At 36.4% G+C, this 27,609-nt stretch overlaps 2 protein-coding genes and 1 non-coding gene across 5 annotated transcripts in view; 1 reads left to right on the top strand and 2 right to left on the bottom strand.

The window, feature by feature from the left end:
* Window positions 1–27,609, top strand: part of RASA1 (RAS p21 protein activator 1) — a 121,678-nt gene that overhangs the window by 17,799 nt on the left and 76,270 nt on the right. The gene's annotated exons all lie outside the window — the stretch shown is intronic.
* Window positions 12,866–12,976, bottom strand: LOC116472018 (U6 spliceosomal RNA). Its single transcript, XR_004248943.1, has one exon. It is a non-coding gene; the product is annotated as a U6 spliceosomal RNA (small nuclear RNA).
* CCNH (cyclin H) overlaps window positions 23,887–27,609 on the bottom strand; it is a 100,948-nt gene continuing 97,225 nt past the window's right edge. The window contains exon 10 of the transcript XR_004248723.2: window positions 23,887–26,028. The gene's annotated coding sequence lies outside the window, so the exon portion shown is untranslated. The remainder of the gene's footprint in view (window positions 26,029–27,609) is intronic.

Raw genomic sequence — 27,609 nt, 5'->3', positions numbered from 1 at the left:
GTCTGAGCCACCACGCCCGGCCCGTCGGTCTCTTTTTCTCCTTTCCCACTATAACCAGTTGTCTAGATTATTCTATTCTGCTTCCGAAATAGATCTAACATCTTTCTTTTACTATTATTATTTTTTTGTGTGATGGAGTTTTGCTCTGTAGCCCAGGCTGGAGTGCAGTGGCACGATCTTGGCTCACTGAACCTCCGCTTCCCGCTTCAAGCAGTTCTCATGCTTCAGCCTCCAGAGTAGCTGGGATTACAGGTGCGTGCCACCACCCCTGGCTAATTTTTGTATTTTTTTAGTAGAGTCAAGGTCTCACCATGTTGGCAAGGCTGGTCTCGAGTGCCTGATCTCAAGTGATCCACTCGCATTTGGCCTCCCAAAAGGATCTAACATTTCTTTTTTATTTCCTTTACTTTGATTCACACCCTCATTTTCTCTTTCTTCTCCTATTAGAGTGGTCTGTTACTTTTTTCCCTTTTACTGATCTCTTCCTCAGCCAATTGATAACTCTTTATTATTGGCTTTCAAAATGTTTAACTTCAACCCAAGTAAAAATTAAGAAATTCCTGGTACATTATGACACAGAGCTTATGTGTATATTTAAATTAAAGAAAAAACTGCAAAGGTTTAATGAAAAATAACCTTTTAAATTACTACTTGTGATACAATTCTATTTTCATTTTAATTCTGTTATACGCTACTTAAAAATTACTGGTAGAAAGCAACTAAATTGAATTTGAAACTCCCAGCAGTTTGAAAAATTGCTTTATTTTACTTTCAGTGTAATCTTGTAAAGACAAATTTTATACTTTCTTAAAACCTTTTTGTGGATCTATTGTTTACAGAGTAGTGGCCTTCAGATATAATTTTGACCATGACTTACTAAAAGAAATAGATTTTACACCTGTGACCCAGCATACGCATATGCATCAATGTATACACACACACACACACACACACACATATATATATATGTGTGTATATATATATATATATATATATACCAGAAGCAATTTTATGCCTTTCCATTTACTATTTCTTCTGTTGGGACACGTTTCTCCCTACCTTGATTACATGACAGACTTTCATTTATTCTTCTGAATGCAGCTGGGTCATTCTTGAAGTCGATGTAATATGACAAAAAATAAAGATTTCTTCTTAAACAGTGGCAGCAACGATGTCATCAAACCAACTTGGAAAGAATTGTTTTCTCAGAGAATTAAACCACACGAAATCAATTAAATCAACGTGCAATGAATTACACAAGTTTTCTGGTTAGAAAGACCTGACAGTACCTGCTTGGTAATACTGGCTTATTTAAATAATAGGGATTGTAGCAAACGATGTGGTCATAATGGACTCATGTAAAATGGAGCCTTATTAAGGGTTAGCTTGTCAGGTGTCATCTAAGTTCAAGTGAGTGGGCTTTTTTTAGCCCAAGGATGGAATGTGTTTCTGGTGGAGTTATTCTTGTTTTTTTTTTTTTTTTTTGAGACGGAGTCTCGCTCTGTCGCCCAGGCTGGAGTGCAGTGGCGCGCTCTTGGCTCACTGCAAGCTCCGCCTCCCGGGTTCAAGCCATTCTCCTGCCTCAGCCTCTCCGAGTAGCTGGGACTACAGGCGCCCGCCACTACGCCCGGCTAATTTTTTTGTATTTTTAGTAGAGACGGGGTTTCACCATGGTCTCGATCTCCTGACCTCGTGATCCGCCCGCCTCGGCCTCCCAAAGTGCTGGGATTACAAGCGTGAGCCACCGCGCCCGGCCTATTCTTGTTATTATGTAAATGTTTTTATTAGATATATGCTTTTTTTTTTGGTCCAGATTGCGTGCTCAACTTTACCCCAAGTATTTGCGTTGGAAAATTTGAAATTTGCAGAAAAGTTGCAGAAATACTGAGTAACTTTACATTTTGTCACATTTTAGTTTGTCCCTTTCTCTTTATACACACATGTATATATTATTTTTGCTGAACTGTTTAAAAGTTAGTTGCAGAGATCTTGTTCTTTTCCACTGAAATACTTTATCATGTATTTCCCAAGAATAAGGACAATAGCCTACAAGGCCAAATATAATGAATTTAACATTAATATATTATTCATATATCGTCAGTTGTTCCTATAGTATCGTTTATATTTGTCTGTTTTAATGAACTGCATTTGTTATGTCTTTTTTGTCTCCTTTAATCTAGAACAGTCCTTTTTGCTTTTTATTTCTTTTGTAACATTAACATTTTTGAAGAGTTTAGGATAGTTCTGCAGAATGTGTCTCAATTTGTATTTGATTGTTTTCTCATAGTTAGATTTAGATTAACCATTACTGGCAGAGATATGCCATAGGTCATGAGTTCTCAGTACATAGGGGCACATGATGTCAATTATCCTATTAATGATGTACCTAAGTTTGAACTTGGTTAAGGTGCGTTCCACCAGATTTTGCTATTATGAAAGATACCTTTCCCTTTATAATTAATAAATAATAAGTACCCATTGGTTTTAATAGCCATTGATTATTTTTACCTGAATCATTTATTTTCTTGTAATGATATTGTAAAATGGTGGGTTTTCCCTCTATTTGTAATTTTGTTGAAATTTATTAGTTGGCAGTCTTCATTAGAGAATCTTAGGATTACAGTTTGGCTTCCCACTTAGTAGGCTTGTAGGGGAGATTAGGCTGGACAGAGATACATACAGGCATGCATGTATTTTATTTTATTATTATTATTTTTTGAGACAAGGTCTTGCTTTGTTGCTCAGGTTGGAGTGCAGTGGTATAATCACTGTTCACTGCAGCCTCAACCTCCCAGGTTCAAGCGGTCTTCCCACCTCAGTCTTCCTATTAACTAGGACTACAGGTGCATGCCACCATGCCCAGCTAATGCTTTATTTTTTGTATAGACAGGGTCTCACCAGTTTCCCAGGCTCGTCTTGAACTCTTGGACTTGAATGATCCTCCCTCCTTGGCCTCCCAAAGTGCTGGGATTACAGGCATGAGCCACCGTGCCTGGCTTAATTTTGTTGTTGTTAATAGATAGATTGTCCTTGTGGTTTCTATATTAGTCACTTTTGAGCTTTGTTAGAATGGATCAACAACCTTATATCCCATCAACTCTTAATAGTTGACTCACTCGAGTTTAAGTTGTGTATCCTGGAACAGGCATCTTGACTTTTGGTATTTAATGATGTTTCTTGACAGTTAGCAAGTTATATAGCTTGTTCTGGGTGAAACCCTTCTGCCTTGCATCTTTACCCATTTGTATTCCATTTTTACAGTGATTTATTTCAAGGCACTGAGGACAAAGAGGATGCAAAATCAACAAAGGCATTGGATTTAATGGTTAAAGGTGGTATATAAGGGACAGGAATGCAGTTTGAGTAAAATGGTGAATACTTCTAGATAGGCACAAAAATTTTGTTTCCCCTAGTTCACTTTTTAAAAATTAATAAACTTTATTTTTTAGAGCAGTTTTGGCTTTATAGCAAAATTGAGGGGAAAGTAGAGTTCCCATATTCCACCCCTTCTTTTTCCCACTATTGACATCCAGCACACTGGCACATTTATTTCCAGTGATGAACTTACATTAGCATATTATTGTCACCCAATGTTCATAGTTTACTTTAGGGTTTATTCTTGGCATTGTACATTCTATAGGTTTTCACAAATGTTTAATGACATGTGTCCCACATTGTAGTATCATACAAAATAGTTTCATTCCCTAAAAATCCTGTATATTTTGTCTGTTCATTCTTCCTTCCCCCTTAGCCCCTGTCAGTCACTAATCTTTTTACTGTCTCCATAGTTTTACCTTCTCCAGGATGTTATATAGATGGAATTGTACAGTATGTAGGCTTTTCACATTGGCTGCTTTCACTTAATAACATGCATTTAGGATTCATTCTTTCTTTCCGTGGTTTGATAGCTAATTTCTTTTTTTGTCTGAATGTACCATAATTTATCCAGTCAGCTAGTGGGTGGTTGTGGATTTTGGCAATTATGAATAAAGGTGCTTATAAACATTTGTGTGCAGGTTTTTTTGTGGCCAGAAGTTTTCAATTTATTGGGATAAATAACAAGAAGCCTGATTGCTGGATAGTATAGTAAAAGTATGTTTTGGAAGAAACTGCCAAACTGTCTTCCCTAGTGGCTGCATCATTTTGCATTCCCACCTGTAGTGAGTGACAGTTTCTGTTGCGCTACATTCTTGCCAGCATTTGAGATTGCCAGATTTTTGGATTTCGGCCATTGTAAAAGGTGTATAGTGATATCTTGTTTGAATATGCCATTTTCTAATCACATGTGATGATATATAATGGTTTGGATATGTGACTCCTCTAGATCTCTTGTTATGGCCAGGGTGGTGGCTCATACCTATAATCCCAGCACTTTGGGAGGCTAAGGTGGGAGGATTGCTTGAGGCCAGGAGTTTGAGACCAGCTTGGCCAATATGATGAGACTGAGACTCTGTCTCTACAAAAAAGAAAAAATTAGCCAGGTAGTGGTCAGCACACCTGTGGTCCCAGCTACTCAGGAGACTGAGTGAGGAGGATCACTTAAGCCTGAGAGGTCAAGGCTGCAGTGAGCTAAGATTGTGCCACAGCACTCCAACCTGGGCAACAGGGTGAGACCCTGTCTCCTAAATAAATAAATAAATAAATCTCATGTTGAAATGTAATTCCTAATATTGGAGGTGGGACCTGGTGAGAGGGGTTTGGGTCATGGGGGAGGATCCCTCATGGCTTGCTGCCATCCTCCTGATAGTGAGTTTGTTTTCACGGGGTCTGGTTGTTGTAAAGTGTGGCACCTTGCCCACTACTCACTCTTGCTCTGCTTTCACGAAACGTCATGTAATATGTTTGTTCCCGCTTTGCCTTCCACCATGAGTAAAAGCTTCCTGAGCCTACCCAGAAGCTGAGCAGATGCTGACACCATGCTTCCTACACAGCCTGCAGAACCATGAGCCAGTTAAACCACTTATAAATTACCCAGGCTCAGGTATTTCTTTATAGCCATGCAAGAATGGTCTACTACATATTATATTGAACATCTTTTCATGTGTTTATTTGCCATCTTTATATCTTCTTTGGTGAGATGTCTGTTCAGGTCTTTTGCCCATTTTAAAATCAGATTTGTTTTCTTATTGTTGTGAAGAGTTCTTTGTATATTTTTGGATAACAGTCCTTTAGCAGATGTGGCTTTTGAAAATGTTTTTCTCCCAGTCTGTGGTTTGTCTTTTCATTTTCTTGACAGTTGCTTTTTGTAGAGCAGAAGTTTTTAATTTTAATGAAATCCAGCTTATTCGTTTTTTTTTTTCATGGATTGTGACTTTTGTGTCTGAGAAGTCATCACCATAGCCAAGGTCATTAGATTTTCTTTTTTGTTATCATCTAGGAGTTTTATAGTTTTGCATTTTAATTTAGGTCTGTGATCCATTTTGAGTTAAATTTTGTGAAGGGTGTAAGGTGAGTGTTTACATTCTTTTTTCTTTTTTTTTTTGTCATGTGGATGTCCAGTTATGCCAGCACTGTTTGTTAAAAAGTCTGTCTTTGCTCCATTGTCTTACCTTTGCTCTTTTTTTCAAAGATCAATTGGTTATATTTATTTGGGTCTGTTTCTGGGTTTCCTGTTCTGTTCCATTGATTTATTTGTCGTCTTCCGAAATACCACACTATCTTGGTTACTATAGCATTATAATAAGTCTAGTAGTGTCAATCCCTCCGACTTTTTCTTTCAATGTTATGTTGGCTATTCTAGGTCTTTTACCTCTCCATAAAAACTTTAGAATCAGTTTGTTGATATCCACAAAATAATCGCTGGGATTTTGATTGGAATTGTGCCAAATCTGTACATCAAGTTGGGAAGAACAGACATGTTGATACTAAGTCTTATTCATGAACTTGGAGTATCTCTCCATTTATTTAGTTCTTTGTTATCTTCCATCATAGTTTTGTAGTTTTTCTCTTATAGATCCTGTACATATTTTGTTAGAATTATACCTAAGTATTTCATTTTTTGGTTGCTAATGTAAATGGTAATGTGTTTTAAATTTCTTTTGTACATACAGGAAAGCCACTGGCTTTCCTTGTATTCTGCAGCCTTGCTTCTTAGTTCCATGAGGTTTTTTGTCAGTTCTTTAGAATTTTCTACCTAGACAATCCTGTCATCTGAGAACAAAGACAGTATTATTTCTTCTTTTCCAATCAGTATACCTTTTTCCCTTTCCTGTTTTACTGCATTAGCTAGGACTTTGAGTATGATTTTGAAAAACAGTGGTAAGAGGAGGCATCCTTGCATTTTTCCTCATCTTGGTGGGAAAGCTTTGACATTCTCACCATTAAGTATGGTGTTAGCTGTAGATTTTTTTTGGTAGTTTTTTTTTTTTTTTTTTTTTATCAAGTTGAGGAAGTTCCCTTCTATTACTAATTTGCTCAGCGTTTTAATCATGATTGGGTATTGGATACCGTCAAATGGATTTTCTGCATCTATTAATATGATCATGTGATTTTTCTTCAGCCTGATGTGATTGATTACATTGATTTTTAAAAATGTTGAGCCAGTCTTGGTAAATACTACTTGATCATGGTATGTAATTCTTTTTGTACATTGTTGGATTTAATTTGCTAATATTTTGTTGAGGATGTTTGCGTCTATGTTCATTAGAGATTGGTCTGTAGTTTTCTTTTCTTGTAATGTCTTTGTTTGGTTTTGGTATTAGGTTAGTATTGTCCTCACAGAATGACTTAAGAAGTAACTGCTATGTCTCTGAAAGAGATTGTAGAGAATTGGTATTATTTCTTCTTTATATGTTTATTAGAATTCACCAGTGAACCCATCTGGATTTGGTTCCCTCTGTTTTTGAAAGTTATTGATTCAATTTCTTTAATAGATATAGGTCTATTTAAGATTTTTTTTTCTTCTTGTGTGAGTTTTGGCAGATTATGTTTTTTAAGGAATTGCTCCATTTCATTTAGCTTTGCAAGTTTGTGGGCATAGATTTATTTACAATATTAGTTTATTATCTTTTTAATGATTTTGGGGTCAGTAGCAATTAGTAAAGATCTTCTCTTTCATTTCTGATATTAGTAATTTGTCTTCTGTCTTTTTTTGTAAGTCTGGCTAGAGGCTTATCAGTTTTATTGATCTTTTCAGAAAAGTTACTTTTGGGTTTGTTAATTTACTCTATTGATTTCCTGTTTTCAATTTCATTGATTTTTGCTGTAATTTTTATATTTCTCTTTATCTGATTACTTTGAGTTAATTTGCTTTTCTTTCTTGCTTTCTATGATGAAGTTTAGATTATTATTATTATATACAAATTTTATTTAAGAGACAGGGTCTCGCTACGTGGCTCAAGCTGGAGTGCAGTGGCTGTTCCCAGGTGCAATCCCACTACTGATCTGTGTTTTGACCTGCTGTTTCCAACCTGGGCTGGTTCACCCCTCTTTAGGCAACCTGGTGGTATCCTGTTTCCAGGGGTGTTGATGCCAAACTAATCGTGGAGTTTTACTGGGCATAGTGTACTACAGTCCAGAACTTCTGGATTCTATCCATTTTTCTGCCTTCACCTCCCAGGTAACTGGGACTACAAGTGTGTGCCAGTGCTCCCAGCTGAAGCTCTGATTATTGATTTTTTATCTTTCTTACATGTGCATTCAAACTATAAGTTTTCCTCCAAGCACTGCTTTTGCTGCATCCCAGCAGTGTTAAATTGTATTTTCATTTCAATTTAAAGTATTTTAAAATTGCTCTTCACATTTCCTCTTTGATTAATGTGTTTATTTAGAAGTACTTTGGAATTTTCCTATGTTTTGTTCTTTATTTCTAGTTTAATTCTGTGGTCTGAGAATAGACATTATATGATTTCTATACTTATAAATTTGTTAAGACGTGTTATTACCCAGAATGTGGCCTATGTTGGTAAATATTTCATTCGAGCCTGGAGAGAATGCAGTCTGCTGTTGTTGGATAAAGTAGTCTGTAGATGTCAGTTATATCCAGTTGATTGAAAGTGTTGCTGAGTTGAACTATATCTTTACTGATTTATTGCTAGCTGGATCTGCCCATTCCTGATAGAGCTATGTTGAAATCTCAACTCTAATGGTGCATTTATGTATTTCCTCTTGAAGTTCTGTTTTTTTTTTTTTTCATTTGTTTTTACTCTCCATTGTTAGGCATATATATATATGTATATATATATATAAAGGATCATTGGGTTTTCTTGAGATATTGATCCCTTTATCATTACTTAATGCCTCTCTTTATCCCTGGTAACTTTCTGTGCTCTGAAGTTGGCTCTGTCTGAAATTAATATAGCTGCTCCCACTTTCTTCTGATTAGTGTTAGCATGGTGTATCTTTCTCCATCCCTTTGCTTTTAATCTGTATGTGTTTTTATATTTAAAATGAGTTTCTTGTTCATATAGTAGGATCTTGTTTTTTGGTCTACTCTGACAGTGTCTTTTAATTGGTATATTAGACTTGATGTTTAAAGTAGTTATTGATATAGTTAAATTAATATTTACCATATTTCTTACAATTTTCTATTTGTTGCCCTGTTTCTTTGTAACTTTTTGTTATGCACTTTTTCTGCCTTTTGCGATTTGAGTATTTTATATGATTTCATTTTTTCATTTTTGAGCACATCAGTTAGATATATATGTTTTATTTTATTTTATTTTATTTATTTATTTATTTATTTATTTATTTATTTATTTATTTATTTTGAGACACTGTGTCACCCAGGCTGGAGTACAGTGGTGTGATGTTGTCTCACTGCTCCACCTCCCTGGCTCAAGTGATCCTCCCACCTCAGCCTCTTGAGTAGCTGGGACGATAGATGCACGCCACCATGCCTGGCTAGTTACTGTTTGTGCTTTTTTTTGTAGAGATAGGGTTTTGCCATGTTGCCCAGGCCGGTCTCAAACTCCTGGGCTAAAGCAATCCACTCACCTTGGCCTCCCAAAGTGCTGGGATTATAGGCATGAGCCACCACGCCTGTCCTCTACTTTTTTTTTGAGATGGAGTCTTGCTCTGTCATCCAGGCTGGAATGCACTGTCGCCATCTCGGCTCACAGCAACCTCCGTCTTCCATATTCAAGCAGTTCTCCTGCCTCAGCCTCCCAGGTAGCTGGGATTACAGGCATGTGCCACCACGCCCAGCTAATTTTTGTGTTTTTAGTAGAGACGGGGTTTTGCCATGTTGGCCAGGCTGGTCTTGAATTCCTGACCTCAAGTGATCTGCCTGCCTTGGCCTCCCAAAGTGTTGGGATTACAGGTGTGAGCCACTGCGCCCGGCCTTTTTTTTATTTTTCTTTTTTTTTCCTAACTTAAGTGTTTGCCCTGGAGCTTGCAATATACATTTACAGTTTTTCCAAGCACATTGTCAAATAATACTGTATTGCTTCATGGGTTGTATAAGTACTTTATAATAACAAAATATTCCTGTTTCCTTGCTTCTGTCCTTTTCTATCTTGTCATTCATTTCACTTATACATAGGCATACGCAAGCAAATACATCATTTCTATTTTGAACTGTTACCTTTTAGCTGAATTAAAAATAAGAAAAATAAAAGTTTTTATTTTACCTTCACTTGTTCTCTCATGTTCTTCCTGAGTTTCTGACCTATATCATTATCCTTCTCTTTCATGAAATTATTTTAATATGTCTTGCAAGGCAGGTCTACTGGCAACACATCTCTTCAATTTTTGTTTGTCTGAGAATGTCTATGTTTCTTTCACTCTAGAAGGATATTTTCACATGGTATAAATTTTTAGGTTCATGTTTTTTTTTCTCTCAACACTTTAGTATTTCATTCTACTCTCCTGTTTGCATTGTTTCTAAGGAGAAGCTGGTCTTCTGTAGGCAAGGTGTTTTTTGCCTTTGGTTTCTTTCAAGATTTTTTTCTTTGCTTTTGATTTTCTGAAGCTTGAATATTATATGCTTAGATTTTTAAAAATTATTTTTAGATTTTTAGGGGCCTCAGTCTTAATGTTATCTGAGTTTTATGGATCTGTGGTTTGGTGTCTGATATGAACTTGGAAATTCTTAGTCATTGTTGTTTCCTTGTGTTACCAGTGTAAGTTACACCTTTTTTAGTTTCCTACAGTTCTTGAATGTTCTACTCTTTCTTTTTCCTCTCTTTTTTTTCTTTGCTTTTCAGTTTTGGAAGTAGTTTCTGTTCTTAGACCCTTAAGCTCAGAGATGCTTTTCTTAGCTATGTTCAGTCTACTAATGAAGCCATTAAAGACATTCTTCATTTCTGTCACATTGCTTTTGATTTCTAACATTTCTTTTTATCCTTTCTTAGAATTTCCATTTCTCTGCTTACATTGTCTATGTATTTGCATATTGTCTGCCTTTTTCATAAAGCACCTAGCATATTAATCATAGTTTTAAAAAATTCCCAGTCTGGTAACTCCAGAATTCCTGTCATGTCTGTTTTTGATGCTTGCTCTGTCTCTTCAAGCTGTTTTTTGCCTTTTATTATGTCTTGTAATTTTTTATTGAAAGGTATACATGATGTACTAGGTAAAAGGAACTGCTGCAGATAGGCCTTTAGTGATGTAGTTATAAGGGAGGCATTGTGTAGTCCTAGTATTAGGTCCCAGTTTTTTGGTGAACCTGTGCTCCTGGACTGTGAACGTAGCCATTGTTTCTAGGTCCCCCACCCTTATTCCCTTCACCTTTAGGTGGGACAGAATGGCTAGAAAGGGCTGGAATTTGGTATTTCCCTTCCCTCTTGTGAAAGGCTGAAGTGAACTGGAGTTGTTCACAGTACTTCTTTACCCACAGGTAGGTTAGGCTCTCGTAAATTAGTTTCTGTTCAAGGCAGGCCTTGTTAAGAACTGATTGCTCTGACATATTTCAAAATTGTTCTTTTTTCCTTCCTCCTACGAGAAGCACAAAGGGATTTTTCTCTGATATTTACTGTAAGGGCCTAGTAGAGCTCCTGGAGGTAAAATTCACAAGAGTGTCAGGGCCTCACATGACTGGATCCTCCTGGAGTTTTTAATTGTCATTTGTTTGCACTGAGTCTCCAGCAATTTGTCATTATAGTTGAAGCTTTCTTACCCTGGCACTGGTTCCCAAGGAAGTTTCTGCTTGTGGGTTTCTGCTCTGATGACTTGAGATTTTTCTCTATCTGCCTCCCTGTCTCTCAATTTTGGGGAACAGTGGTTTGCCCTGTGACCTCACTTCTCTGAAGGATCTAACTAGAGCTATTGGTTTTTCACTTTGCTCAGCTTTTTACTTGTTAGAATGGAGTGGTGACTTTTAATCTTCTTACATGTAAAGAAGGAACAGGAGGCTGGGAAAGTTGGCTCATCCCTGTAATCCCAGCACTTTGGGAGGCCAAGGCGGGCGGATCACGAGGTCAGGAGATCGAGACCATCCTGGCTAACATGGTGAAACCCCGTCCCTACTAAAAATACAAAAAATTAGCCGGGCATGGTGGCGGGCGCCTGTAGTCCCAGCTACTTGGGAGGCTGAGTCAGGAGAATGGTGTGAGCCCAGGAGACGGAGCTTGCAGTGAGCCTAGATTGTACGTGCCACTGCACTCCAGCCTGGGTGACAGAGCCAGACTCCGTCTCAAAAAAAAAAAAAAAAAAAAAAAAAAAGGAACAGGAAGGAACAGGAAACTGACAGCGGCTTAAAGCCTGCTTAAAGGTTACAAGTTTTAAAGGTGTTAAAAAGACATTGGTTTATGGGAATTTGGAGGCTACATCCTTTAAGAGAATGAGTAGTTTGAGGGGATAGCAAATTAAGGGGAGTAGTTTTTTCAGAATAGCAAAAGATAATATTTGATGATGTTTTTTATTCTTAATAGTAAATATGTAGCTATTTTATAAATCAATCATTGAGGTTGGATTTTTTGTTTTTACCTTAGTGTATTTGAAAGTAAATGATGCTTTATTTTCAATATTTGCTGATGTATTTAATCAAAACCAAGAGAATTGAGGTAGACATTGTGTCAGAAGAAAGCAGTTTTGAACAAAGAGAGCAAATTACTAGCCAGTTAACAAGTGTCAGCTGTTTTATAAGCATGGCATAACATTTCCTAAATTGTGTACTGCATTGTTCAGTTAAAGGAATTGGCGTTCTGTGACTTTTTGACAGTTAAATAATTTGAGAACTTCTGCATTTTGGGCCTGTGCTCTTGGAAATCCAGAATGTACATTAACTTATTTATGCCTAGTGTTCATTAATGGAATGCTAAGCATCTGGGAGTTCTTTATATCCTACTGCTCAAGGTCATCGCCAAGGTCTGATTTTTCACACTCAAAAAATTGCAACCTTAGACATAAATACAGGAGTCCTATGAGTCATTAATATACTAAACAAACTTTCTTGTTTAACTCTGCTTTTTCTAAACTTTACGTGCTTAGTGATCATTCTTTGCAGGGCGTGTTTTGAGAAACATAGTAATAGCAAGTAGTTAAGTTTCTATCTACCTGGTGCTTACAGTGGGAGTAGTATAGAGGAAGAACCCAACTTTAGCCTTTGGAAAACCTGAGTTTGTGGTTTTTAATGCTTTTAGTGAATCACTATGTTGGAAAAGTTAATTTAAGTTCCTCATGATTGTTTCCTTTTGTAAAATATAGTAACATTTCTTCATTTCTAATTCACAGTGATGCTGATGTTTTATAGTTACCAAAAAGGCTATAATAAAGTACTTACGTATAAGGTTTGTATATGGTTCTTTTTTCTTTTTTATTGTCTATATGTAAGGTACACAACATAATGTTTTGATATGCATATATGTAGTGAAGTAATTACTACAGTCAAGTAAATTAACATATCCCGCATCTCCCATAGTTAACCGTGTGTGTGTGTGTGTGTGTGTGTGTGTGTGTGTGTGTGTGTGTGTGGTAAGAGTGCCTAAAAAATATGGAATGCTTCACAAATTTGCATGTCATCCTTGAGCAGGGGTCATGTTGATCTTTTCTCTATTATCATTCCAATTTTTAGTATATGTGCTGCAGAAGTGAGTACTGTATATGGTTCTTACAAAGAAGGGGAACGTTTGACACCTGCTTTCTGGTAGTTTTGATGTGAATTGTTTCAGGAGTCAGAAACCTATATAGATGTTGAAAGAATAAATCAGTATGCAAGGGAATGGTGTGTTAACATTATGTAGAGGCAACAGTGCTAAGGAGTTATACTGTTATAATTTTTTTCCTTTGGACACCATAATATGTGGCGAAGAGATGACCAATAAAGCAAGAATAATAGATACTTAGTGTTGCTTATTAAGAGTTAAGCAGGGGGCTGGGTGCAGTTGGCTCATGTCTGTAATCCCAGCACTTTGAGGGGCCAAAGGAGAGAGGATTACACGAGCCCAGGGGTTAGAGACCAGACTGAGCAACATAGGGAGACCCTGTGTCTACAAAAAATAAAAATAAAAAGTTTAGCAGGGCATGGTGGTGGCACACCTGTGGTCCCAGCTACTTGGGAGGCGGGGGTACAAGTTCACTTGAGCCCAAGCGGTTGAGGTTGCAGTGAGTTCTGATCTTGCCATTGTACTCTCACCTGGGTAACAAAGTGAGAGCTGTCTTATAAGCTGGGCAGGGTGGCCTCTGCGTGTAATCCCAGCTACTTGGGAGGCTGAGGTGAGAGGACTGCTTGAGGCCAGGAGTTTGAGACCACCCTTAACAACCTAGCAAGACCCTGTCTCAAAAAAATATTAAAATAAAAAGTTAGATGGATTACAAGAAAGCTTCCCTAGCTGGTAAGTTTATCCTACTTACTAATGACAGAAATATAGTTGAAACATGATAGAATAAAGTTTTGGATGAAATCTTTTGCAATTATTTGTAAGGTAATATCTACAATTCTAATTATTTTGTTGTAAGGATGTTAAAATGAGTTTTAGAATAATGCATACAATAGTTGGGGATAGGAGAGCTTTTTATATGAAAAGAAAATATTCAGATTTTTTTGTTATTGAAAAAGTTTAAAAGATGATTATATGATTAAAATTTACATAGTTAACAGACAAAATGAAAAATGGTGACAAAATCCTGAGAGGTATAAAACTACATATGCCAAAGAGGCAGATGCATGAATTTCTGTCCTGTTTCTGACCTTAGTGGGCATGAGACATTAGTCACGGAAAGGCAGAAAAGATGAGGCAGTGCTCAGTCCTGGCTCTGAGTCACCCATTGACTCAGCTGTTAGTACCAACCACATAGTCTTAGGGTGCTGAACAGGACATAAGTGAATTTTCAAGTTACCACTGTTGTGGCCTCTACAAACATTTGGCAGTATTGGGGGTTAAGGGAAATTAAGTCCAAGATAATATAACAGATGAGGGAGAGGGTAACAGATGAGGGAGAGGGTAACAGATGGACAACGCATTGTTATAAGGTGTTTAATGTAGATATGATTTTGACTGTCTAATGTTTTATTTATGTATCTGCGTAATTACATATAATATATATGCACATACTAATTTTAAAGCATGCTCCCTTTAGTATTGAAATGAAAGTTTTAGTATAGAGTTTTTCTGTATTTAGAATTACTTTTTTTTCCTTGGGTATACTTTTTCTTGAAGTATAACACATATAAAGCATAGTATCTTAAGTGTTCAGCACAATGAATTTTAACAAGTGAATGTACCTGTGTAATCCATACTTAAAGAATCCCAGAATATTATCAGCATCTTAGATGTCTTTTTGTGCCTGCTTTCTGCCTAATACACACACCACCTCTTCCTGAAAAACAAAATTCTAACTTCTTGTATCCTAGATTATTTCTGACTTTTTTGAGTTTTATATTATAAAGTTGAATTATATACAGGTTGAGTTTCCCTTAATGCTTAGGACCAGAAGTGTTTCAGATTTCGTATTTTTGGGGGGCTTTATTTGCATTATACCAATTGAGCATCCCTAATCTGAAATCCAAATACTCCAATGAGCATTTCCTTTGTGTGTCATGGTGGTCCTCAAAGTTTCAGATTTTGGAGCATTTTGGATTTCAATTTTCAGATTAGGGATATTCAACCTTTAATATCTATTCTTTTGTGTGTTACTTTGTTAAGTTTATGAGATTTATTCATGTTGTTGCATGTGGCACTATTTCACTCATCTCCATTGCTTGTGTTACATTGTTACTATACCAACAGTATATTATCCTTTTCTACTAGTAATGGACATGACATTTAGGGTGTGTCTAGTTTGACTATTACAGATAGCATTGCTATGAATTTTCTGATAATGACTTTTGATGAACATGTATAGACATTTATGTTATACACCTAGGATTAGAATTGCTGGGTCATAGGATGTTCATATAATAAGCTTGGTAGGTATTGCTGAATAGTTGTGCAAAGTGTTTGTACCCATTTAAATTCTGAGTAACAACGTGTGAGAATTTCAGTTGTTCTACATTCTTGTGAACACTTAGTATTGTTTACCCTTTTCATTGTAGTGATTTAGGTGGGTTGGTGGTGTAATAGCTCTTGTGGTTTTAATTTGTATTTTCTTGATGTGATGACTAATGGAAGTGCGTACGTATCTTTTCATATGTTTATTGGTCATTTCTATAACCTCTTCCATGAAGAGGTTATAATTCAGGTCTTCAAGTCTTTTGTCCAGTTTTCTATTCGTTTGTCTTTTTTTGTATTTATTTCTGGTTATTCTCTGTCTTGGCTGTGAGTCTTTTGATGAGCATATATCTTATAGAAATCTTCAATTTTGAACTACTGTTTTTTTAACAGAAGTTAATTTTATCAGTTTTTTTTCTCTTTGTGGTCGAAGTGTAATACACATACAGCATATAGTATTCTATACTATAATATACTACAGTATATACTATATTTAGTATACTATACTAAAGCATAGTATTCTAAGTGTTCAGCGCAATGAGTTTTAACAAGTGGATGTACCTATGTAATCCATACTTAAAGAACCCCAGAATATCATCAGCATCCTAGATATCTTTTTGGGCCTGCTTTCTGCCTAATACGCACACTACCTCTTCCCGAATAAACAGAATTCTAACTTCTCACATCCCAGATTATTTCTGACTTTTTCAGCTTTATATAATAAAATTGAATCATAAACAGGTTGAGGTTTTTTGAGTCATGTTTAAGAAATCTTTGCATGCTCCAAGGAGATGAACATATTTGCCTGTATTTTTTTCTAGATGCTTTATTATCTTTTTCTTTTAGACATACATATGGAATTGATTTTTGTGAATGGAGCAAGGAAGAGGTCAAGATTCATTTAAAAACAATGTCGATATCTAGTTGACCCATTTCCATCAAGTAAAAAGCTCGTATTTTTCAGACTCATCATTGTCATGAATCAGTGGCAATACATGTGTGAGTTTGTTACATCTCACTTCTGTCCCATTAGTCTACTTGTCTGTCTTTACATTAATTCTTAATGTATAATAGCATGACTGATTGTTCTTCAGTAGGACCTGTCTCTTTTTCACTAGTGAAACTGATGCTTTGTGACCTTTTTCATTTGTTCAGTCTTCCTCCAGTCTACCAATTTTGTTAATCTTTCCAAGAACTAATTTTTCATTTTTTTTCCTGAAGTCTTATGTTGTACCTTTGCTTTTGATTTCATTAATTGTGTCCTATTTTTTTTTTTCTGTCTTTTCAGGTTTAACTTTTTGTCTTTTCTAATTTCTTGAGGTAGATACTTAAATAATTCTTCTCAGTCTTCTTTTTTAATATAATCATTTAAGGTTACAGATTTCCCTCCAAGCATAACTTCAGCTACATGTCACAAATTGTTATATGACCTATCTACATTTGATTTCTTCACTAGCATATTGTGAAGACATATTTCAAAATAGATGTCAACTTTTACAGTTTTTTAGGGGTTAGTAATTTTTTGATTAGTTCCTTTGAGAGAACATACTCTGAATGAATTCAGTCATTTGAAATGAGGCTTGCTTTTTGATTCAGCATATGGTTTTGGATGAATGTTCTATGTTCACTTGAAAGGTGTATATATATATATATACCTATTCTATATATATATTATATATATAAAATTCATAATTCTAGATATGCATACACCAATTCCTAATGAATTGATTACTGTATTATTATGAAATGTCTCTTATCTTTGATACTTCTTGTCTTTTTTTTTTTTTTTTTTTTTGAGGCAGAGTTTTGCTCTTGTCGCCCAGGCTGGAGGTACGATCTTGGCTCACTGCAAACTGCACCTCCTGGGTTCGAGCGATTCTCCTGCCTCAGCCTCCTGAGTAGCTGGGACCACAGGCGCCCACCACCACACCTGGCTAAGTTGGTATTTTTAGTAGAGACAGAGTTTCACCATGTTGACCATAGCTAGTGTCAAACTCCTGACCTCAGGTGATCCTCCTGCCTCAGTCTCTCAAAGTGTTGGGATTACAGGTGTGAGCCACTGCGCCCAGCTGATACTTCTTGTCTTAAAATCTAGTTTGTCTGACATCAGTTTTCTTTTGATTAGTGCTAGTATGGTAAAGCATTTTGTATTCTTCTACTTTCAACATTTCTGTATTCTTATATTTAAGATACATCTCTTATAAGTGGGTTTTATTGTTTTATATAGCTTGACATCTTAGTCTTTTAGTGGTTGTCCTAAAGATTACAACATGTATCATTGACTTGTTACAGTCTACTGAAAATATTTACTTTTATCATTTCCCTAACAATGCTAGGAACTTAGAACATCTGAACTTCACTTATCCTTCTGCTTTTTACATTATTGCTCTGCATGTTTATGATACCCTTTTTTTTTTTTTGACATGGAGTCTCACTCTGTTGCCCACGCTGGAGTACAGTGCCACAATCTCAGCTCACTGCAACCTCCGACTCCTGGGTTCATGCAGTTCTCCTGCCTCAGCCTCCCAAGTGGCTGGAATTACAGATGTGTGCCCCCATACCCAGCTAATTTTTGTGTTTTTAGTAGGATAGGGTTTTACCATGTTGGGGAGGCTGGTCTTGAACTCCTGACCTCAAGTGATCCACCTGCATCTGCCTCCCAAAGTGCTGGGATTGCAGGCATTAGCCATCGTGCCGGCCTATTATACACGTTTTAATATTCATTAGATATTACTGCTTTGTACAGTCAGTGTTTGTTTACACATATATTTACTCTTTATGATGCTCTTCACTCATTTCCATTCTTTCCTGTAGGTTAGGAACTTCTTAACTTTTTTTTTTTTTTGGCCTATGGAACTTCTTTTAGTACTTTTTTTTTGGGGGGGGTTAACGTCAGTTGTCAAATATACTTTTTATTTATCTGAAAATGTACTTGTTTTTGTATTTGAAGGATATTGTTTCTGTGCATTAGATTCTAGATTCACAGTTACTTTCTTTCAGAAATTTGAAGATACTCCATTCTCTCTGCTTTCCAGTATTTTTGTTGCAAAGTTAGCAAAAATTTTTTATCTGTTTCTTTGAATATAATGTCTTTCTGTTTTGACTACTTTTAAGATTTAGTCTTGCCAAAGAACGAAACTGGAGGCATCATGCTACCCAACTTCAAGCTATACCACAGAGCTCCTGTAACCAAAATAACGTGGTACTGTTACAAGAACAGAGACATACACCGATGGAACAGAATAGAGAACCTAGAAATAAGACCTCACACCTACAACTATCTGATTTTTGACAAACTTGACAATAACAAGCAATGGGGAAAGGACCATTCAATAAATGGTGCTGGGATAACTGGCTAGCTATATGCAGAAGATTGAAACTGGACCCTTTCCTTAGACACCATATGCAAATATTAAGATGAAATAAAACTAAAATGTAACACCCCATACTGTAAAAACCCTGGAAGACAACGTAGGCAGTACCATTCAGGACATAGGCCTGGGCAAATTTTCATGAGGAAGATGCCAAAAGCAATTGCAACAAAAGCAAAAATTGGCAAATGGGATCCAATTAAATGGAAGAGCTTCTGCACAGCAAAAGTAACTATCAACAGAGTAAACAGACAACCCACAGAATGGGAGAAAATTTTTGCAGACTATGTATCTGACAGAGGTCTAATATTCCAGCATCTAGAAGAACTTAAACACATTTACGGGGAAAAGATCCATTAAAATGTGGGCAAAGGACATGAAGAGACATGTTTCAAAAGAAGACATACATGCAGGCAAGAATCAGATGAAATAAAGCTCAACATCACTGATCATTAGAGAAATGTAAATCAAAGCCACAATGACAGTTAATAACATGGGTGTTATTAAGAAGTCAGAAAATCACAGATGCTGGCGAGGTTGTGGAGAAAAAGGAATGCTTATACGTGGTTGGTGGGAGTGTAAATTAGTTCAGCTGTTGTGGAAGACTGTGTGGAAATTCCTCAAAGACCTAAAGATAGAAATACCATTCAACCCATAAATCTCATTAGTGGGTATATAACCAAATGAATATAAATCACTCTATTATAAAGACACATGCACATGTATGTTCATTGCTGCACTGTTCATGGTAGCAAAGACACGGGATCAGCCTAAATGCCTGTTAATAATAGACTGGATAAACAAAATGTGGTACATATATACCATGGAATACTATGCAGCCATTAAAAAGAACAAGATTATGTCCGTTGCAGGGACATGGATGAAGCTGGAAGCCATTATCCTCAGCAAACTAATGCAGGAAGAGAAAAGTCAAATACTGCATGCTCTCACTTACAAGTGGGAGCTGAATGATGAGAACACATGAACACATAGAGGGGAACAACACACACCGGGGCCTAACTGAGGGTGGAGGGTGGGAGGAGGGAGAGGATCAGGAAAAATAACTAATAGGTACCAGGCTTAATACCTGGGGGACGAAATGATCTATACAACAGACTCCCATGACACACATTTACTTACGTAACAATCCTGCACATGTACCCCTGAACTTAAAAGTTGAAAAAAAATTCAGTCTTGCCTTTGGTTTTTAGCATCTTTACTATGATATGCCTAGATGTGGCCTTTTTTTTTTAAGAAAAAAAGAAAAAAACTTGCTGGGGTATATAGAATGCTTGAATCTTTGCCTTAACATTTTTCATTGAGTTTGGAAGATTCTTGACCATTTTTTCTTCATACTTTGCTTTTGTTCTATTCTCTATTGCCTCCTTTCTGATACTGTCCATGTATGTCTACGTCCCCCCTGCCACCTCCCCTTTTTTTGAGACAGGGTCTCACTCTGTCACCCAGGCCGGAGTGCAATGGTACGATCATAGCTTACTGCATCTTTGAACTCCTGGGCTCAAGCAGTCCTCTTGCCTCAGCCTCCTGAGTAGCTGGGGACTATAGGTGTGCGCCACTGTGTGCAGCTTATTTGTTTTAGAAAACCTTTTTTGTAGAATTGGGGGTCTTGCTTTGTTGTCCAGGCTGGTCTGGAACTCCTGGCTTCAAGGATCCTCCCTCGTCAGCCTCCTGAAGTGTTGGGATAACAGGTTTGAGCCACTTTGCCCAGCCTGTTAGCCACTTTTTAAAAAACGATGTCTCATTCATCTTTTGTTTTATTCTCTGTATTTTCTTTTTTTCTGCATTACCGTTTGACAGGTATAACTTTTCTGTATTTTCTGTCCTTGTTTTCTTTTTATGCTCTAGTAAGTGTATTTTCTATGAAACTTTTCAAATTATTAGCTTCTTAAAAATATGCCTAATCTGAGGCAGGAGAATGGCACGAACCCGGGAGGTGGAGCTTGCCGTGAGCCGAGATCGTGCCACTGCACTCCAGCCTGGGCAACAGAGCAAAACTCCGTCTCAAAAAAAAAGCAACAAAAAACTGCCTAATCTGCTGTTAATATTATATTTAGCTCTTATTTTTACAAATGTGATTACTTTTTAAATATTCAAATTTTATCATTAAATTCCATCTTTATTTTGTCTTTTCCTATATTTTCTTGAATAACTGTTAGAGCCTTCTGTCTGTAATTTTAAAATTTATTCCCCATTGGGTCTGAAATTGATATTTGTGACTTTTTCTTCTTTGATCAGTCTTAACAAAATGTTGACTTTAATAGTCTCTCCAAGAACCAACTTTTGTTTTTTTCCTGAAGTTTTATATCTTTGTTTCACGTATTTACTTGTTTGTCTTCTTGTATACTCTCTCGGCATGTGTTACATTTTAATTAAATGCCAGACATTGTGTTTGACAATTTTATAGGTTATCTGAATGGTCATTTGCTATAAAGGATGCATAGCTTAGCCACTGCTTTGTTAGGCAAATAGAATGAAGTTAGATCACCTTAATCACAAAACTTTTGAATACTGCAGTTTGCTGTGCAGTCTTTACTTAGCTTCTTATCTGTGTAGCTTCACAATTCAGTAGATACCGCTGGAGGGAAATAGTTAAGCCTGTGGTTCAGTTCTCTGTTTCTTTTTCATGACCAGAATCCTGGCTCTTCAAGTTTCTTAATATTTGTCTCACCAGCTTTGTGAGACTGTTGAAAGTTCTGCTGGATTGTTTTCCTCCTGAGAATTCATGCAAAAGACCCAGACAGAAGACCTGGGTCTTTTGCATGAATTCTCAGCCTCTTGCTTTGTGACCACAATATGCAAATAAATAGTTTGAGGGAAAAAGTGGCAGAATGGCTGCTGAATGGCACCTTCTTTAGGATTCTACTTTTTTTGAAATGTTGGTTTCTTAAGTTCTGATTGCCTCCATATTGAGCTCTTGGATGATTTAAACAGACTGATCTTTTTATTTTTTACTTTTTGTATTTTATTTGTCTTTTCTAGCAGTTCTTGATTGGAGATTATTCTGCTGCAAGTAATGTGACAAGTATTACAACTATCATTAAAAAACAAAATAATGAACAATATAGGAAAAAGTCTTTACTCCCTCATACCTCCCTAATCTCACTGTTCTTGGTAGTAACCATTGCTGTTGTGTATGTATATGTATAACGTACATGCATTTGTATAACACATAAGTATACGTTTACCTATGTGTAACATACAGTAATGTTAGCATAATGACATTTTGGTCAGTCCTATAGGATTATAATGCCATATTTTTATTGTATCTTTTCTATATTTGGATATGTTTAGATACACAAATACCACTGTGTTAAAATTGCCTATGGTATTCAGTATAGCAATATGCTGTGCAGTTTGGTAGCCTAGAAACAATATGCTATACCATGTGTAGTAGGCCATGGCAGTTAGATTTGTGTATGTATACTTTATGATGTCTGCACAATGATGAAATTGCCTGAAGATAAATTTCTTAGAATGTACCCCTGTCATTAAGCAGTGCATAAGATTAAGTTTTCTAATAGGCAATGTATATTTTCACAGAGGGAAAAAATACAACGTATTACAAAAGGTACTCTTTAATTAAAAAGATCCCTTTCTGCGACTGGCTCTCAGTTTCCCAGTTAGACTTTCTAGGGTCAATACCAATTCTGTGTATATTGGTTTATTTAAGGGATGAAATTTTCAGAACCTGTCTTATCCCATGTGTTATTAGATGGTTAGGATACACGAATAAGCAGATTTAGATGACTGTTGCTCTGTAGGTTATATTTTGCAGAAAGGAGACATACAATAAATATGATACGTACATAAATAGTATAGAATTCTAGAAGGTAGTAAGTGCTATGGCAAAAAGAAAAAGGCAATCAGACAGGATAGTAGGGCACTGGCAATGCCAGAGAAGTTGCCATTTTAAATAGGGTTGTCAGTATAGGACTCATTGAGTGACATTTTTGTGCAAAGACTTGGAAGATAAGTATATGGTAATACACACAGTGTGTTTGTGTACTTCTGAATGTTTAAACTGCCTTACACTTTTAAGTAACCACATAGTTTTCTATTGGATATGCATAATTTATTTACTGTTTATCTCTAGTGATTAAGTTTTATCTAGTCTTATGATACTGTAAACAGCCACAGTGATGATCCTTTCTTGTGTTTTGTGAGCATATGCACATCTTGTATTTTGCCTGCTTTCATACATTTTGTACTGTCAAAGCTCAGTCTTTGTATATTTCTTTGATTTTTGGTTTTTGTTTTGGCTTTTAAGCAAAGATTATCATATATCAGTATTTTATATATAAACCTATAGTTTTTATAGTATTTAAAAAAGTACTTCAACTTGTTTAACATTTAATTTGGCACAGTTTGGGATTCTAAGTTGATAACTTTCCAAGCATCTAACTGAATGTTGTATCAATATTTGTTGAATATTTTCTGTGATATGCTTTCTATTATACATTAAATTTTTATATGTGATAAGATCCTTTTTTAGGATTTATGTGTATGTGCTAGTTGAAAGCTCTTCTACTTGTTGGGTGACTTGGAGGCAGGGCTTTACCACGAAAAAGAAGAAAGAGAGGTAATGTAATGTTTTGACTACAGGAAAGACTTCTGTTGTTGGTTGGGGCAAGTAATGTCAAGCAGTTTGTTGCTTTTGAAGATCAATTGACTGCTTTGAGGTTGATTTCTTTGAATAACTTTAAGTTATATGTAAGACATTCCTAAATTTCTGAAATTGTGTTAAAGATGAGGATCATAGCAAACTATCAAGAAGAAAAAAAGGAATTTAAAAAAAGAATTCTATAGATGTGTGATTCATCTAAAGAAAAATTACTAATCAAAAGAGACTGGAATTTATCGTCAAAATATTTGTAAGCAAAGGAAAGATGCAAAGCTAGTAAGTTAAATCTGAAATATGTCAATAGAATATGAGAGTTGGATTAAGAAATTATTTAGAAATAACTTATTTCCAGAGTTATTTTTTGTGATAGAGTTGATCTTATTTAAAAACAATGGCCACCAAAAATTTACAACTAATGGAGTCTGAGTAGGCTTTGCATAAAGAAGTAGGAAGGAATTAAAATTTTGGTTACAATATTCGTGATAGTCTTGTTTTTCATGTAAGCGCTGACAGACTTAGTTAAGATTGTTCAAGAAAGTGGTTGGAATGGCTTTCCTGGTATTGATAGTCTCTTCTAGTCTGCTTTCACTAGAGTTCCAAACCATGGGGTTCCCTGAGGCCCTTTCAAGAAGTCTGTAAAGTCAAATAATTTTCATAATACTAATGCATTATTTGCCATTTTCAGTTTCTTGACATTTGCACTATGGTACAAAGCAAAAACTTCTGATGCCTTAGTATAAATTAATGTAGTAATTGCATTAATGTACCAAATAATTCATTATCAAGTAATTTATGCATCAAACTATACTAGTAATTATTGTATTCTTTGCTGCCACATAGCTGCAGAAAAAAATAAAGCCAGTTCCAGTTAAGAATGTCTTTGATAGAACAGTAAAAATTATTAATTTTATTAAATTGCAGTCCTTGAGTATATGTCCTTTTAGTATTTTGTGGGTTGAAATGGAACGAACACATGATACTATATTCTGACGTGCAATGTCTTGAGAAAAAATAGTTATGCGATTATTGAGTCGATACCTGAACTAGCCACTTCTTTTATGACACATTAGTTTTACTTTGAAAAATAACTGACAAACTATGGGTATTCAGATTTCAGTATATGGCAGACATTTTCTTGAAAAAGAACTAAGTGAGCCTGTCACTTTGAGCGAAAAAAATGGCAGTATCTGGTGCTTTCAGGCGATATTTAAATTTTCAAGCAAAAATTAGAATTTTGGAGGCTTTGTATCTACAACTGTGACTTTGAGGCTTTCCCAAATACTTAATGACTTTTCTGATGAGATTGATGGTTGTCAGAAGTCTCTGAGACCACCGTCAGGTTCAGTGATTTGCTAGAAGGACTAACAGAACACGGCAAAACTGTTATACTCACAGTAATAATAGTTTATTAAAGCAAAAGGCTACAGTTTAAAATCAGCAATTGAGAGAGGTGCATAGGGCAGAGTCCAGCAGAGATTACATGCAAGCTTCCAGTTGCCCTCTCCCAGGGGAGTCATAGGGACAGTGCTTAATTGCTGCTCACAGCAGTAGTATGTGACAACACGTGTCAAGTATTGCCAACCAGGAGAACATCCCTGAGTCTTGGTGTCCAGGGATTTTTTTGGTATCTTTCATGAAGGTCTAAAGTGCCCACGTTGCTGACTTCAGTAACTCCATCTGTTTGACTCCAGAGGTCAGACTGATACTGCATGGACCAAGGCCCAAGGCCCCTACCATAAATTACATTGTTAGCATAATCTGTATGGTGTGGCTGAAGGCTTTCAGTAAACAAAGGCACTCTTATTAAGCAGGATATTTCAAGGGCCTTGGGTGGGCAAGGGCCAAACCTTCCTTTGGAATATCCAAGGTGTGGACAACCTAGCCCTACTGAGTTATTAATCCTTTACTGCATACTGGTGATATATAAGGAATGTAATGTTTTGATAATGTAAATGAAATGTGTTAATATCTGGAAGATCTGCATAGCTCAGTGAAGCAGTATTTTTCAGATGACCACTGCATGATGCAACTCATGATATGCATGAGTAAATGATAGACCAGTGGATTTTAATGGAAATAGAATACAAATGTTATACATGTGGTCAGATTCTACATTTCATCTAACTTGTATGTAACTTTAGTAAGTAATAGTCTTCATATACTATGAACCAAGCAATATAGAGCAACATACTGAATGCAGAAACAGATAAGGAAATCTGTCTTCTGTTAAATTAGATACTAAACATTTGTACAAAAATGTAAATTGGTGCTGCTCTTCTCATAAAATTTTTTTGGAGAACATATTTTACGTGAATATGTTATCTGTATTAACAGTTACTCCATTATGTTATTTTTAAATTAATTTCTAAACATTTAAAATTTTCTCAGTTCTAATTTCTAATACAGTAAATATTGACAGCTATAACCTACAAAAACGGAAGTTCTTTGGGGGCCAGCAATTTTTTAAACATCTGAAGCGGCCCAGAGACCTTTTCGCTGGGTCTCTTCTTTCTGGGCTAGAGGTTATCAAAGGATGAGATGAACAACTAAACTAAGGGAAAGACTGTTTGCAACTGGAATCTCAGGGATATCTGGAACCGGAGATGTGAATGCTACCATGAATCTTCATTTCCATCTCTTCATCTGTTTGGCCCTCTCAGCTTCATTCTTTCTTATTATATGCAGTCTCCTCAGAATACTGGAAAATCTAGCAGACAAATAAACAAGAACTCTTTTTTTGATCTTGCATCCTAAATCTTTTGCTGTCAGAGAAAAAAACAGATTTGTCAGTATGAGTGTGAAAAAAATACTTGAATACTTGGTTCAGATGTTTATCATGGAATGATCAACTATGAGTAGGCCAGATTATTGAAGGAAAATGATACTTTCCCTGTTGGAATTGAGGGAGAAAGAGTTCCCACAGAGAGACTGTGAGTGTTTTCCCTGAATTGGATGGGTGCTGAACAGGCATCTTACAAATCATCTTTGAGTGTCAACAAGTTGTATAGACTGCAGATATTATGGGAGTTCAGAGTAGGGGAGGTTAGGGTGTTTAAGTGAGGAAACTCACATTTCTATCTCAGTTTTGATGTGATCAAATGGCATTTTATACTGGGTGAGTTTAGGTTTAAAATATCACTTTGGGCACAGGTGGTCTTTAGCTAATATCTTTGAGGTGGCTGAATTTTGGCTCTCCCTGGAGGTATAGGTATTCCTTGAAGGGAAGAGTGATAGATAACTACCACAGGGTGGGAGGACAATGCAAATAGTTTGGAGGCAGGACTTTACCAGGAAAAAGAGGAAGGAGAGGTGAGAAATAGCTTGAATGGGAGAGTGAAAGTCATTCTCCAGTTTGGCTAGATATGTGGATTTCAGTAAGGGATTATGACTCTGGAACTTCTGCATAGGCAGGACTTTTTGACAGATTTGTTTTCCTCATCTCCCACCTGCCAGTGCCTAGTGTGTTCAAGGCATTGTGCCATGTGCTACACTAGAGAATTGTGAAGATGACTTAAATGTCCCCCAGTATCCACAAGTAACTTTTTACTTTAATGGAGAAAACAGATATGAAAATGACTGATTATATTACAGATAAGATAAAATGCCAAAAAAAGTGTAAGAATCAGCAGACATCATGGTAGACGATTAATTATGACCAAGGGATCAAGGAGATGACACTTAAGCTAGACACTAAAGAATGAGACAGATTTCTATAGACAAAGGGATGGCAATAAGGACATTGGAAATTAAAGGAGTAGTATGATCAAAGGGGTAGAGGTCTGAAAATGCATGTTTGGGCCAGGCGTGGTGGCTCATGCCTGCAGTCCCAGCACTTTGGGAGGCAGAGGTGGGCGGATCACCTGAGGTCAGGAGTTTGAGACTACCCTGACCAACATGGAGAAACCCTGTCTCTACTAAAAATACAAAAAATGAGCCAGGCATGGTGGCACATGCCTGTAATCCCAGCTATTTGGGAGGCTGAGGCAGGCAGGAGAATCGCTTGAACCCGGGAGGTGGAGGTTGTGGTGAGTTGAGATCATGCCGTTGCACTCCAGCCTGGGCAACAAGAGCGAAACTCTGTCTCAAAAAAATAAAAAATAAAAAGAAAGAAAGTGCATGTTTGGTTTGTTTAAGAAATGACAGGTAGTCCAGTGGAGATTGGCCAAGTCATAAAGATTACTGAATGCTGTACCAGTTGTTTAGATTTAATTCTGTAAGCAGTGGGACTTTTTCAGTTTTGATTTGTGTTTTGGGCATAGTTGTTTCTGGAGATAATATTATAGATATA

This window comes from Hylobates moloch, unplaced genomic scaffold (genome assembly GCF_009828535.3).
Source record: "Hylobates moloch isolate HMO894 unplaced genomic scaffold, HMol_V3 SCAFFOLD_6, whole genome shotgun sequence".
NCBI lineage: Eukaryota > Metazoa > Chordata > Mammalia > Primates > Hylobatidae > Hylobates > Hylobates moloch.
Note: the sequence above shows the minus strand (reverse complement) of the source record. Positions and strands in the feature narration are given on the sequence as shown.